The sequence below is a fragment of the Rutidosis leptorrhynchoides genome, chromosome 1 (assembly GCF_046630445.1).
Source record: "Rutidosis leptorrhynchoides isolate AG116_Rl617_1_P2 chromosome 1, CSIRO_AGI_Rlap_v1, whole genome shotgun sequence".
Lineage (NCBI taxonomy): Eukaryota > Viridiplantae > Streptophyta > Magnoliopsida > Asterales > Asteraceae > Rutidosis > Rutidosis leptorrhynchoides.
Window position 1 is genome coordinate 522,273,547 of NC_092333.1, and position 14,238 is coordinate 522,287,784.

The 14,238-nt window shown below is 37.3% G+C and overlaps 1 non-coding gene across 1 annotated transcript; it reads left to right on the top strand.

Annotated features, from left to right (window-relative positions):
• Positions 1-2,734: 2,734 nt before the first annotated feature.
• On the top strand, positions 2,735-2,840 carry LOC139886894 (small nucleolar RNA R71). Its single transcript, XR_011772755.1, has one exon. It is a non-coding gene; the product is annotated as a small nucleolar RNA R71 (small nucleolar RNA).
• The last annotated feature ends 11,398 nt before the right edge of the window (positions 2,841-14,238 follow it).

Consider the following 14,238-nt stretch of genomic DNA (forward strand, 5'->3'; position numbering starts at 1 on the left):
GACTTCCTTTATGGATGCACTTGAATCATCCTACAATTTAGATTTTTTTTTTAAATCCTGAAAGACATTGCTTCCTTATTATGCACACACACTCACATAAAAGAAAATGCAAAACACCAATATCATTGAGGTACCTGCACAATTAAACTTACAAAAGTGATAACATTTGCTTAATTACAAAACTACACTTGGGTTTTAACGAGTCAAAAATTTTAAAATTTCCCTAATTTTAAAACACTTTAGTCAAAAATAATACTCAAGCCAAGTGCATTACATCCTTGAGAATTTATATCTCTCCCCCCATACTTAAGATCTTTTAATGCCCTCATTTACATGAAATCAGATAAAATAAATATAAATTCGAGAGATCAACAGAGTGAATGGGAAAAACATAACCGGATGTAGAGCAACATAATCGCGAAACGGAGTGACAGACGGCTCTGCACTGACGGCCATTCCTTGATTGTCATCACATTAAGTAGTACCTGCAATGATTAAACAAGAACAAAAAAAAAAAAAAAAAAAAAAAAATTTTTGGATCTTTTTTTTTTTTTTTGGTTTTTCAAATTTTTAAGGTTTTTTAGTTTTAAAACTCATGCAATATACAAGGATATACATTGTGCTAGTTTATTAACGAGTCTTGCACTAGACTCCACCTCCTTCTCAATTGATTCCCGGATGGTGGGTTCCCTCCTTCTTCAAACCATGGGAACCACCATTTTCTACACCATTACCGATCATACTTATCACCCAATCATCTGCGGCCCTTGACTCCCTAGCCAGTTCCCTCAACTTTTCCTTCTCTTTTTCAGATAAATTAGAAACTAACCGGAGTCTAACATTCTCATCCTTCTCACTCGTAGCTTTCTTAACCCGCCCGAATAACCTTCTCATATACCTATCAACAACACTATCATCGGGCGGTTTAACCACGGGTTTTTCTTTAACAACTCCACCCTCACACTTAGGCTTTTTACTAGTCTCAGTTTTAACCTTAGAAATTACATTCGCGGAATCTACAGGTGTGGGTGATGGTTTAACACTAAACTTAGTCTGAAAGCTTAAGGTTTTACCTCTATCCCTCAAAATAAATTTACAAGTTCTCCAGTCAGTTAATGCACCTGCAATTGCTAAAAATGGTCTACCTAAAACAATCGTCACAACCTTATCCTCTGGCGTATCAATAACCAAAAAGTACGCTGGAAACTCTAATTCACCTATTTTAATCACCAAATTTTTAGCAATCCCTAAGGGTTTACTAATCGACTGGTTAACCAACCTAACTCCAGTATAAGTTGACCTAAGTTCATTTAATCCCAAACGTGAATAAACAGATAACGACATAAGATTGATACTCGCACCTAAATCAGTTAAACACTTAAAAATCGCAGAGTCATCAATCCTACTGGGCACTATGAATGGCCCGAGATCACCTAACTTTGGTGGCATATCACTCTTTTCCAAAATAGCAGCACATTTCGCTTCAAGAAACGCGGAGGATGCCTGCTCATGCTCACCCTTCTTCGCCATCAAATCTTTTAAAAATTTCCCATAGTTAGGCATACCTGCAAGAACATCAACCAAAGGTACATGCACACAAATATTATCATTAGTATTAATAGACTTACAAACAGTGTCCTTTGGTTGCTTGGATTGAATAGCCTTTGGATATAGAATGGGCGGTTTGTAAACTTTCAATTTAGGTGAAGGTTTCACCTCGTCTTCCATTTTAATCTCATCAGCACTAAACTCAGGAGACTCGGTAGTCTCCACACTTTTCACTTATGAGACTTGATTACCCGAACTAGAAGAACTTCCCGTCATCAAACTCATCAAATAATTACCGTAAGCGGGAGTAATATCACTATCTTGAATCCAACCATCTACACCATTATGAGTATAAGTCGGTATAACCTCATCTGAATCATAACCCTCATCGCCAGAAATAGCATTCACATGCGAATAAGTAGACACTTGAGGCCCTTTATTCTTCACATCACTTCGGTTGTTATTAGTCAAGATTGTTCGGGGTTGCCCATTGACATTAGAATTAGATTGCGTATTAAAAGGGAGAGCACCCGGTAGTCTCTCCGTTAGTGATTGAGCTATACGCCCCACATCCTGTTCCAAACTCTGTATTGAAGCTTGTTGAAGCCTCATTTGTTGCTTTGTCACATCATTGTCTTGTCTTAAGGCTGTGATGCTTTCATCCATGTTTATTATAAAACCCCGCAATAACTCCTCGAGTGAAGGACCCTTATCCATATATGACTAATTCTGAATTTGATTAACAAACCTCGGTGGTCCGTTCCTTTGATAACCCGAACTACCTCCTTGATACTGATTATTGTATTGATTACCCAAGTAGCTCACCTGCTCTTCCATAGTTGCCTGATTACAATCCTTTGTAAGATGTGGCCCCTGACATAATTCACAACCAACCCTTATAGCATGCATCTCCTTAGTCATCGATTCCATTTGTCTTTTAACAGTTGTCAGTTGTGCTTTAACCGATGCGAGTTCATCAATTGTATCGGTACTAGCAACGTGAGAAGAGCAAAAAACATCTACCTCTTGCTGCCAATCATATAAATGCGTAGCAGTTTCGGAGATGATGTCATAAGCTTCATCCGAAGTCTTTTTCATTAACGGACTACTTGCAGCAATATTAATTTCTTTCCTAGTCGGCACATTGACACCCTTTTAGAAAATCTGGACCTTATTAAAATTGTTCAACCCGTGATGAGGACAATTGCGTAGCATTTTACCGAACCGTGTCCATGCATCATAGAGTGTCTCATTAGATTTCTGTACAAAGCGATTGATGTCACTCTGTAATTTAGCATCCTTAGAAGCCGGAAAGAAACGCTGCAAGAACTTATTCTCCATTGTAGGCCAACTATCAATTTCACCTTCGGGCAATGACTCTAACCAGTCCTTGGCGTCATCTTTCAAAGACCAAGGAAAAACCCTGAAATAGATAACAGTATCTTCGACTTGGGCAATCTTGAACAGATTACAGATGCTTTTGAAATTCCAAAGATGCTCGAATGCATCCTCTTTCGGTGTACCCCTGAACTAACATTGGTGCGTTATCATATTCAAAATCTGCCCCATAACCTCAAAATCTTTATCAACTACCGGTTGGGTAATGGCATGTCCATTACCAACCCTCGTGGCTTTCATCAAAGCTTCCATGGATTGACCTTGCGGTGGTTCACCCATTGTATCTTCTTTCTTCTTGATATATTCAAAGTCTGGAATATAAAAAGGTAAAACTGAGAAACCTTAAACGACTTCATGTTCTTCTTTAACTTTGTTGCGTGTATGATAAACTTTAGACGGTTCCAGAGTTATTAGTACCTAACCTGCGTTCACATCACCACAAAACCAAAGCGTAAAACTGAAAATAAAATAACACAAAAGTAACTTTCGCGAAAACAAGTTTCCACGAAAGGATCGAATAACTAAAAGCTTTTAAAATCCTAATACACACCGCTCCCCGGTCGCGGCGCCAAAAATTTGATATGCGTAAAACACACCTAATCTTATTGTAATACACAGGGAGCAGCGTTTAAGATTCAAACAACTAATAATTATTCTAAGAATTGGGAGTTTTTGATTTGAAATTAAGTAAATCAAAATAGTAGCAAAAGAAAATTAACGAATAAACCAGATAAAGGGAAGTAGTGTCCACTTTAATGTTCAACAAATGACTAGGATTGTTCTTTTATTAAATCATTTATTAAAGGTCTAGGTAATTAGTTCATATCTGTGACACCGCTAATTTTTATTTTTTTTTTATAAATACGTGGCGGAAGCATAATATTAATTAAATACGATATCGACATTTGTACAAACCGATGTCACGTGTCATTAAAACAATTTACATATTAACAGGAAGAGACGTAAATACATTCTGTTTTCAAAAGTACACGGTTCATATTCTAAAAGACTACATCAGAGTTAACCCTGTCAAACATAACATCACCATGCCCGTCTTCTCCCCAAAATGCGACATTTACAAAAGCTAATAACCCGCAGGGAGGAGATGGAGGGGAATTAGCACGAAGCTAAGTGAGTACGACTAACTACAGGCCATAGCATACACAAATGTTATACTAATCATGTCATAATAGTCTAACACACAAACATCACCCAAGTGCCGTCTACAGAGACTTTGGCGGCTCGGCCAAACCATTAACCACCAGCTGATCGGACTGGGGCTTACCAGAAGTTCCTCCACCACCGTGTGTATATACATAATCCACACGCGACGGACGCGTCGTTCACATATATATACACCACGGCTGTCTAGGCCACCACATGAGGAACCCAACCCGCAGGTTAATCTCTCCTACCGAGGCCACCACACAATAGGGACGCACTGGGCTCCAGCAGACAAGCATCAACTAACATGCAGTCATCACAACAACTAACTAACCACAACAATAAGTATATCTAACAAGCATGACAATCATAATATAACATGCTTCTATATACTATATTCTCCAGTTAGTCCCACACACCAAATGCCAGCAAACGAGAAGGTATTCAGCTATCTAATCAATGAACCTTCTCTTTCTCCTTTTCTCCTGAGAAAAACATATACACAAGTTAGTTTCTATCCGATAGCACAAAACAGCACAATACTGAAATTTTTGTCAGAAAAAGTATCCGCTAAAAATTTTCTGTTTAACACTTTCAAAATTTACATCAAAAAATTTACATCAAAATCATCAAAATAAAAATGGGCAGCATAACGGCTAAAACTCATAACTTAGTAAAAAATTTCTACTGCATAGACGATCGGCCGATCGTCAGAGACTATCGGCCGATCGTCACTACACCATCGGCCGATCGACCACACTATCGGTCGATCGTTAAAATTACAACCGTTGGTCGAAGGACTTCCACCATCGGTCGATCGTCTAGTCCATCGGCCGATTGTCACACACCATCAGTAGAGGGTCAACGACCATCGGCCGAGGGTAGTTCATCTGTTGCAGCAGCTACCAAAGTGACAGGTTTCTCACCAAACTCACCAATTCTCGATCTAGAGCTCGTTTTTAACCTCAAAACTTACCAAATCGAAGACACTATACATTAAGAAACGTAAACCCACAAGATTTGGACTCAAACAACATCAAATTTAACCACTTAGACCCAAATTACTCACTTTGTAAAAACTAACACAAAAACTCAATTTTCTCAATGATTAAAGCATGAAAAACTATGAATCTTACCTTGTTAGAATCAGTAAATCAAAAGGAACACGAAAATGTAAATGATTTGAGCTCTAAAACAAGAATCAAGGATTAGGGTTTGGTAGTTGAGGGAGATGAAGAACGGGTGTGTGTGGAAGAGTCTGGAAAATGAGAAAGGAACCAACACACTAGTCACTTAATTGGGTTAAATTCCCACACTGTGCAACACGGGGGTATTTATCAGTTATCTGATATCTTTCGTACATCATTTGGCAGCCCAAACGAAGTTCAAAATAAATAAACAAACCTGTTCTGTAACCCTTGTCACAAACTGGTCCTAACCACATCATTAAATAATAATAAATATTAAATAAAAATAAAAGCATATAGTAACACAATATTAACTTAAGGACAATTTAGCAATCTTACAACTAGGCCCGATTGAGGATGTTACAATATCGGTCTCACGAAATCAATGAACTAAAGGCGTAATGAATTCAATTTACTCACATAAATTATCATTCAGAGGTCCAATTTACCATGCAAAATTAATATAGACTTTCTCTTGGTTAAACTCACGTAAAACCTAGGCTATTGAGATTACTCGGAAAAGCCTACACAATTGTGTTATCACAATATCAATTTAATTACCAATTGCACTCACATACAATTGTCTAGATCTAAAAGATGCAGTACAAACATACAAATATTGATAAACTCACATAAATCATATTCAATAACCTGTATAATCAAAAAAACGATATATAGATGAACACAACAATGGATCTTTTAAGAAAGCACAATTAATTAAAAATAAACCTTAATAAATCACAAGATACAACAATCCCAATTCATAAGTCTTACATCAAAGTGAACACAATAAGAGTTTAGCCTAGCATGGCAAAAGAAAGAACAATTAAACAATTGGAACAAATAGTGTTCATTATAAAATAACTAAAATAATGAAGAACTAGGGTACCTATGATTAATGATTGATCCAATCTTCAACTTTGATGTTATGATCTTCAAAATTGGTGAAGAGTGGCTCAAAAACCTTCAAAAACGACCCTTCTAGCCTCTGGATTCGTCAAACAATCGATACCCTAAAGTTGGGGTTAAATGGGGTATTTATAAGGCTGAATTTCGGAATGATGACAGACCCCGCATTGCGTCCGCGATTCGGCTATCACGGTCGCGATTCGATTACGGTCGCGATTCTATTACGGTCGCGATCCGGCTATTACAGCCGCGATTGATGCTGTTTCGAAAAATGCTTATTTCTGTTAATGTATCACAGTCGCGATCCACTCTATTGCGGCCGGGATCAGCTCCAGACTCAGTAAAACTTCATTTTCTCGCGTCCAATCATACTTTAAGCTCAAATATCACCAATACTTAGCAAGAAACAACCAAAACATTAACCCGAAGACCTCTAGAGCTATATTCATCATTTTATCTCAATTAATCACCAAAGTCTTCACATTTCTTCAAATAAACAACAATAGAGAACCAATATTGCGATGTAAAATATGTATAATTTGAGCGATATCAGCGGGCATTAAGCTAGTCATGATTGGTTGGAGGAATATTAAGTTATTATAATTATTGTTCCTTTTTTTAATAAGGATAGTAAATAGTAATAGTAATGTGTTAATGGAAGAACATGTTTTAACAACATTTGGCTCTTGCAATCAAGCAACTGAAAACCTCATTTTTTTTACAAAAATAACTATAACATTAACAGTTAGCTTTTTCATTCGAAAATGAAAAATACAAACGAAGATACAAAGTCATACAAAATGCTACAAGGCTAGAAAATAGTAAACAAACTCTATCAAGCTAACTAAACCCGAGCCTTTAGCAATAAGCTTACAATCCAATAATTTAAGTGGCTCTTCTCACTTTAATTTTAAGAAGTTACTCAGAATTAATAGTTTTTCAAATCTACAATACTTATATCAAACGTATGATTTAATAGTTACTTAAATTTAATTGATTTTGTGAAAACTCATAACATCTATCTTATCATTAGATGATAAATATGGGGAGAGAGAGAGAGAGAGAGAGTGTGTGTGTGTGTGTGGAGAGAGAAACAATGGAGAGAGAGTGGAGCAGTTCATGGCGCGGCAGGGAGTACGGCGACGGTGAAAGGAGGCAACGACGGAGGCGACAAAGAGTATCGATTCAAGAGGGTAAATGGATACAGATTAACATCCTTCCTCTTCTTCAACTTCCCCTTAACATGGCCAGTTGCAGACTTGCGGAGGTTTTTTTGATAATCATGGAGTTATCAAAGAGATTTACAAGGCAAGAAAAACTCTAGCAAGTGGGCAAAAATTCGGTTTTGTGTGATACGAAAACATCCAGGATGCTGAATCATTCGCGAAGATGTTAAGCAATATTCAGGTCGTAGATGTCAAGTCAAGGGTTTATAAAGCCAGAGAAAGAGGTGATAAGACAAACTTAAACCATAACACAACATTCACCAACGCACACCCAAATCAGGCGAATAACACTGATAATAATGCTCGGAAATCTCTATATGAATCATTCAGAGATAGCAGAAGCTTCAAAGAGGTCATTGGAAGTAGAAAGCATGTAGCTAATAATGTTCCAGCAAAGGATGGTGGCAGGATCGTCAAAATTGAATACAAACAGGAGAATAAAGATAAACTAAACATGGCACTAATCGGTGAAATCACTGCATACAACACGATTCATGATCTCCCATATCTCTTCGAGGAAGAAGGGCTAACCAATTGTAAGCTAAAATATTTAGGTGGTTTAGAAGTCCTGCTAATGTTTGATTCCAATACAACTGTTGAGACCATATTGAACAATGAAAATCATAATATCAATCGATGGTTCAAGAACTTAAAAAAGTGGAAGCACTCTTCCTTAGATCCAGGTAGGCTCGCATGTTTGAAAATCAAAGGAGTACCCATTATGGATATGGCCAAATGTTCCATCGAAGATGATAACCAAAGCTTAGTATTTGGTAAAGTCTTGGTTAAGGTCAGAGGTAACGGTCCTATAAATGATGATGTCATGATCATGGTGGAGTCCGAAATACTGTATGTAAAGGTTATAGAAGATACAATGGACATCTTTGAGATTGAATTCTGTAGCGATGAAAAAAGTAGCATCTGAAAATTAGACCAAAGCAATAGTTTGATAAATTTAGATGATGAAGACCTATCGGAAGAAAATAATCCGGTGAATGCATATGATTTTCAGATGAACCTTGGAAACCCAACAGATTTAGATGACCGTTCCTCTAGATGCTTCGAAAAAAGGGAATTTTTTTAATAATGATAATGCAAGGGACGCATCGATCACCCCAACTAAAGCCGCCAATTCGGTTAATGAAGTAATTTCAATGGAAATCACAAAAAAGTAAAACGTTAATGATAATGTTGTGGACCCTACGAGTTCCAACCAGCAACCAAAGCATGATGTTAATGGATCCAGGCCCAATGAAGCACTTCCAACACAATTCTCCCAGGTATCCCCTACTTTTGCAATCAGTCCATTAAACACCACAAACCCTTTCAATCCTTTGGATCCTGAAAACCCATTAATTCCTACCACAGATGTTGTATCTGGCCCAAATACAACGGACCTTAAAGAAATTTCACATAGCCCCATTTTTACCAAGAGACTTTTTAACCCTATTGAAAACCTTGTTGAATCTGACAATGTTCGCCCTGGCCCAACAGAACCTACAAGCCTACGTTACAATTTAACTCCTCCTATCCCAACTCAAACCACTCACTTAGCCCAATCCACTTTAAAACCTTCAGAAAAACCCTGCTAGGCCCAAACCAATAGTGCTCCCACTCCTCTATCTAAGCCCAATCCAATCGTGAATAATAATCATATGGATGGCCAAACCAAATTATAGTCCACACCATCTTTCTCGACTAATTCCAACCCGAATCAAACTCAAACCATCTCCAACATGAACGACTTACCCCTTCCCTCTAGAACACCCAAAACCCTTTCTAGGTTACCTAAAACAAATGACCCAACCTCCTTAACCTCAAAATCCTTCACTCTTCCAATTCCCCCATCCTGCACCTCTCCTTGTCCTATCCCTTCAATCCCCCCTTCATTGCAATGTAACCCTCCAATTACTTCTATCCCAAACAACAACTCTCCTCCCCCTTCCAACTTGCCTCTTTCAAACTCAGTACCCTTCACCCAACCTTCTCCCCCTCCTATCACCTCTTCCTGTCCAAACAACTCTCACAAATCTAAAACCTATCATCCCACCGCACCTACCAACCTTTCTAATTCTTAACCCTGTAATACCAAATCCAGAATAATTAATCGAAAGAAAAAATCGAATTCCTCCTGTAATCACTCGAATCGCTCGAAACAATTTAACCAATGGAATTCGACATTAAATTGGAAAACCTTTTCAAGGATTTTAAGACTCAAGCAGATGGAAAGAAAAAAAGGAAAACCCCCCTTAAAACAAGGGTGCAGCAAAAATGGCAGTAAACATAGTAGCAGGACCAAGAGTTTGTCAAAAACTTCAAATATCAAAGCAAACTCAAAATCAAAATCCACCTCCACTTCCTTCTCAAACAGTAGTGTGGGGGTTAAAGACTTCAGCAAAAGATTGGGTTTGCATTGGGGATCTAATCCTCAATAAAACCACCTTCTTCTCTTTCAATTTTTTGTGTTCTCATGAAGGTAATGTCCCTAAACATTAGAGGATTTTGTCGAGCTAATAATTTGGAAAGTAAAATCAGCTGGTTCAGGAAACTAAGAATGATGGAAACTAAGAATGATGGAAACACCTGACATAGTAGCAATCCAAGAAACCAAATGCCCTGAAGTTAGTGATAGTTGGATGGAATCCATATGGGGCTCTCCAAATTTCGGTTACATTCAAAAACCAATGATAGGTAAGGCTGGTGGAATGTTCTTAATTTGGGATTCGAATGTTTTTAACGTTTTAGAGGTTGTTGAAGGTAAATATTATCTTGCAATAAAGGGTAAATGGATCGATAAAGAGGAAGATACAATTATTGTTAACATCTATGGACCTCACTCAGATGGGAAAAAGATAGAATTTTGGGATCAGTTGAGCAAGCTTATGAACTTTAAACACCAGATTTGGATCTTGTGTGGAGACTTCAATGAAGTAAGATACTCCTTCGAAAGGCAAAATTGTGTTTTCAATGAAAGAAGAGCCAAACTTTTCAACAAATTTGTCAACGATATGCAAGTGATAGAAGTGCCTTTGACGGGAAAAAAATCACCCGTATAAATGAGATCGATCTTGCCAAGAAGATAACATTGGAACTGGAATATAAAGTCGAATCTTTCGAATTGACTGAAGCAGAAAAGTCAAGCTGACTCGATGCTAGATGTTTGTGGCTGAAAAAGGAAAAGGAAAAAACATTAATGTTTGAACAAAAAGCAAAAGCAAAGTGGGCAAGTGAAGGCGATGACAGTTCAAAAATTTTCCACTCCTTTATCAAACGCAAACACAACAAGAATAACATTCGTGGCCTAAACATTGATGGCTCATGGCAAGAAAACCCCCCGGTCATAAAAGGGGCTGTGTTCGGCTTCTTTAAAAGACTATTTGAAAAAGATCAGCGTGAGGTAATAGATGTGTTGAATTTTGACAAACTCACATATTCTGAAGCTGCAATGTTAGAGGAACCTTTCAGCAAGATCTAGATATGGAATGCAATTAATGATTGCGGGGGGTTCCAAAGCACATGCCCGGATGGTTTTACCTTGTACTTCTATAAAAAGTTCTGGTGGCTAGTAAAAGAGAATCTACTCAATTCGATCAGTTGGTTTTGGGAAAAAATGTGTATTTCCAAAGGGTGTAACGCATCATTCATTTCACTAGTGCCAAAAAGAAAAGTTGCTAGCTACCTAAACGACTATCGCCCAATTAGTTTGATCGGAAGCTATTACAAGATTATTTCAAAAATCCTCGCTAACCGCATCCGTAAAGTAATACATAAAATTGTTGCGTTAGAACAAAGTGCGTTCATTAAAGGGAGGCAAATACTCGATGGTATCCTAATTGCAAGTGAAGCGGTTGAAGAGCTTAAAAGAGTAAAAAAGAAATGCCTAATTTTCAAAGCGGATTTCGCTAAAGCTTTTGATTGTTTAAATTGGCACTTTCATGATTCGATATTGGGATGTATGGGTTTTGGGCCAAATGGAGAGGATGGATAAAGGAATGCTTGAAAACTGCTTCTATCTCGGTATTGGTAAATGGCTCACCTACTAGTGAGTTTTTCCTAGAAAACGAATCTGTCAAGGAGACCCGCTATCCCCTTATCTTTTCATAATAGCTTCCGAAGGACTAAATCGAATGGTAAAAAATGATTTGGGGATGAATTTATACAAGGGAGTTGATATAGGCCATGATGATATAACCATTTCACTTTTGCAATATACAGATGATTATATTTTTTCGGAGAATGGATCAAACGAAATGCTAGGAATTTAATGATTTCACTTCAAAGTTTCGAAAATATATTGGGCTTAAAAGTGAACTTCGCAAAAAGCAACTTATATGTCCTCGGGTTATCAACCGAATCGTTAAATGAAATGGCATGAAAAGAGAGAAAGATTGGGACTTTGTGATAGAAAAAGTTTAAAACTAGACTCTCGGATTGGAAAGCCAAAACTATGTCTTTCGGTGGTCGCATTACCCTCATAAAATCGTTACTCACAAGTCTTCCGCTCTATGCATTTTCTCTATTCCGTGCTCCTACTTGCGTCATGAACTTGCTTGAAGGTTTGAGGCGTAATTTTTTTTGGGCGGGACGGGTGATAATTCAAAAATGGCTTGGGTAGGGTGAGATTCGGTTACCTCCTCTTATGATCTGGGTGGGCTAAATATTGGGACCTTGAAAGCAAAAAATATAGCTTTATTATGAAAATGGTGGTGGTGATTTCGAATTGGAAATGAGTCTTTTTGGGTCAAAATTATCAAAAGTATTCATGGTAGGGAGGGGGGTTTATCAATCAATAGGGCTTCATCTAATAGCAATCCGAAATCCATTTGGAATGGCATCAAAGCCATTACAAGTGACTTTGAAAATATAGATATCCCATTTGCTAACTCTTTTTCTAGAATTGTTAATAATGGAGATGGAACTCTTTTTTGGAAAGATACATGGCTTGGGGATCAACCTTTATGTGTTCGTTTTGGAAGAATATTCAGGCTAGAAAATAACAAAGATGCTTCTGTTCGAGACAGAGTGGTTAGAGAGGCGAATACCAGAGTAATACATTGGTCTTGGATCAGACGGCCTGCGGGCAGAGCGCTTGACGAGGTATCTCAAGTTAAAGCTGAAATCTCACAGTTTGTTTTCGGTAATGGGTTCTACAACATAGTGGCAGGTTCTCCTCTAGCTCACTAACAGAACTCATCATCAAAAAGCTTACTAATACATCTGCAGAAGGACCTACGCTAAGAAACAATTTCCTCCCTCAAAAAATTGAAGTGTTTGTATGGCGTGCTCAAAGAAATAGACTTCCGGTTCGAACCGAACTAGACAAAAGGGGAGTCGATCTTGACTCAATGAGATTCCTAATATGCGATAACGACATCGCAACCCTCGAACATATGTTTTTACACTGTCTGTTTGCAAAGGATGTATGGACTAGATTTCATCGATGGTGGGGTGTGCAATTCCATACTGCTGATACTGTAATAGATCTCCTGAAAACAAGCGACTACATGGTTTCACTCAAGAAGGTTTGGCAAGCATGCATTTGGGTTGGAGCATATACAATAGGGCAAAACAGAAATCGAGTGCTATTTCGCAATCAAAGATGGACGAGACCTATAGCTCTTCAAGAAATTCAAACTCGAAGCTATGACTGGATAAATCATCGTTTGAAAAAAGGAAACATAGATTGGCTTCAATGGTTTGCAAATCCGAATCTGATCGTGGACCCCGGCTTACTGTTTTGTCATTTTGTTTCGGATGTAATTGTTTGAATGCTCGTTTACTATTCTAACTATTTCCATGTAAATTTCGATCTGTTCTGTTGATGTTGTAATATCCTGCTGCTTGCAGGTTGATTGTACCATTCCTGTACATTTCGGTTTTTTATATATAAATATGTTTTTCTTTTCAAAAAAAAATTAATTGATTTTGTACTTGGTAATGATTTGGCACTATTTTAGATTTAATATTTCATTTCAGTTTAGATAATTTAGATTTTAATTTGAATTGAGTTTTAATTTGATGAAATGATTAAGGGTTAATAAATATAGTTTATGAATTTTAACAAGAATAAGAAGAGAGGAGATGAAGAAGAATGATAAAAAGATAACGGACGTTATTGATAGAGATCTTCCACGTAATTTTTACTAACCACAATAATCAATCACATCAGGAAAAAAAAAAACACAGGGACCATTCACATAGGTAAATCAAGGAATCAACCCCGTATTTTTTTCTTTTTTTATTTGGTAAGAAGCTAGAGAAAGAGTTGAGGTCCTATGAGAAATGGCACACCGTCCATGTGCCGGCAGGTTGTGTTAGTACAAGAGAATGACATGCCGTTAAATAAGACGATGGGTGGATATTAGCAACAGACTGTGACACACCAATGGCCGACTGTAATTGTGATTAGTCCACTTGGAATTGGAAGTGCAGGGGCATACCCGCCATCGTGTTAATAAAGTAATATATGTCAACAAATTCATGTTTTTCTTACTCCACCACTTTTATTTTCAAATTATTATTACACTATATATAAACTAAAATAATAAATGATCCTACATGACAAAGTACTTGTGTTATATATATATATATATATATATATATATATATATATATATATATATATATATATATATGGTGACAATTCAGACAAACTAAGGGTAGAGGAGAACTCATAGAACTCACATATTGAATGCATATGCACCCACCATATGCACCTATTACCCCTCACAGACTAAACTTCAGTCTGTATATAGACTGGTTTTTTTTATATAAATAATTTTTCTCAATCCACTTCTAAACCTTCA